This window comes from Puma concolor, chromosome C1 (genome assembly GCF_028749965.1).
Source record: "Puma concolor isolate L17-30 chromosome C1, mPumCon1.1.hap2, whole genome shotgun sequence".
NCBI lineage: Eukaryota > Metazoa > Chordata > Mammalia > Carnivora > Felidae > Puma > Puma concolor.
This window is the reverse complement of record NC_141674.1, coordinates 17,778,284-17,780,539: the sequence shown is the minus strand read 5'-3', so window position 1 is coordinate 17,780,539 and position 2,256 is coordinate 17,778,284.

The window sequence follows — 2,256 nt, the reverse complement described above, 5'->3', positions numbered from 1 at the left end:
GTATGACTTCATCATAATTTAACAAATGACATCTACAGAGGCTATTTTCAAATAAGGAAACATTCACTGGTTCCGAGTGTACATGAAGTTTGGGGGTGACCATTATTCATTTCAGTACAACCCCCAAAGACAAATCCTACCCCTCTGTTACAGCCCAGATCATGGACTGTGTTAAATGGCAGTCACTGGCTAGTCTCCCCCCATGAGATGAGCTACACGTTCACCTCCTGGTCCCCAGTGCTCCCTGACAACCCAGCATAGAGTCTTAAGAGGGCTGGTCAATACTTGTGGAACTAAACTGCTCCTGAAAACCATTTTGGAAAATCAAACTTTCTTTTAACCCAGATGCCTATCTTTTTGTAAGGCAGAGACATGGAATGATTTTTTTTTAATTTTTAAAAAATGTTTATTTATTTTTGAGAGAGAGAGAGACAGAGCACGAGTGGGGGAGGGGCAGAGAGAGTGAGAGAGAGAGAGAGAGAGAGAGGGAGAATCCAAAGCAGGCTCCAGGCTCTGAGCCAGCAGCATAGAGCCCAACGTGGGGCTCGAACTCACGAACTGTGAGCTCATGACCTGAGCTGAAGTCAGATGCTTAACCGACTGAACTATCCAGGCATCCTGGCATGATTTTTTTAAGGTGAACTTGAGATTCCTTAAGGTTTGGGCATGCCTTTCTTTAATCATTCATGGGGTCTGCTCTCATTTTAGCAAAGAAAATGCCCCAAGTGCCTGGCATAAATTGACACTCAGCAAATATGTATTGTTTAACGAATGAAACTGGAGTTTAAAAATCATTTGCACGTCCACACTTCCTACCTCTCTCTTTTCACATTCACACTCAATTTCTGCTCTAAGTAAAGAACTCGAGTTTATGGAGGAGGAGAGCAAGTGGGGAAAGGGGTCCGTGGATTTCACTGAGAACTCACCTTATTATTTAGATGAGGGAACGGACCTAGACAGTGGACGAGACTTGCCCAGGAAGAGCCAACAAGGTGATACCCAGTGCCAAAAATGCAGGTCTCCCAACTTCCGGTTTTATCCACACCATCACCATGCCTCTCACCTACCTGTCCCTGCAGATTTACATTTTGGTGAGGAGAATAAGGAGACGTGAAGGTCACAGTGTCCCATTTTACCTTCCCCAAGATAAGTTCCATAACGTCAGAGCCCATTACTCACTCTGATCACTAGAAGATGTGTGCAAATGGGTTGGGTTAGGTTTTTCGAGGTGGTCCATGCTTACTGTTCTGGGCACTATGTTAACATAATCTTGCAGAGAAAGAAACACAGAAGATAAACTAGCCGTTCAATCAGCAACACCACTGTATTTCCTTATCACTCCTTGAATGAGGAAGTGCTTGGTTTTGTCAACATAGGCTCCAATCCCTCCCAGAAAGATGCAGCCTGTAGAGGAGAGGCACGGATTCCACATCTGGAGACCTGGATTCTGGTCCCACCTCCGGCTCAAACTAGCCTCGTGATCCGAGGGCAACTCCAATCCCCTCTCTGGCTCTCAGTTTCCTCCTCCATAAGTAGGGAAGCGGATAGTGTCCAGGATCTCCAAAGTCCCTTCCAACTCTGATGTGCCTCAGCTCTCTCACTGATACGTGGGGACTGGCTGTGCCACATGGGGTCATTGGGCTTCCCCCACCTGATGGCCTCACTTGTTTGAGCACACAGCGTGTAAAAGGGTAGAGGAGCTGGTGACATCCCTGAGAGACAAAGTTGACACGGGCGCTCCTTGGGCCTGGGGCTCTCAATTTTCTCACTCTGCTCTTCTAAAAACGTTCCTTAGTGGCAGCCTGTGCCCGGGTCTTGTTTTTTTGTTTGGTTTTGTTTCATTTGTTTATTTTTAATTTACATCCAAGTTAGTTAGCATATAGAGCAATAATGATTTCAGGGGTAGATTCCAGTGATTCATCCCCTATGTATAACACCCAGTGCTCATCCCAACAAATGTCTTCCTCAATGCCCCTTGACCATTTAGCCCATCCCCCCCACCCACAGCCCCTCCAGCCACCCTTGGTTTGTTCTCTAGGGTCTCATTTTTCCAATTAGATATTACACTCTTTGAATTGCCTCAGAATGCCCAAAGCAAGTTCAATAAATATTAGACGGGCACAGTGACCACAGAGGCTCTTCCTCTCTCGGCTCCCACTCTTCCCCCTCTTCTTCCCTGGCAATGCCTCCACCATCCCTCTAGCCAGCATTTCTGCCTGGGCCGTCACTATGCCCTCCCATCTGGTATTCCTGCCT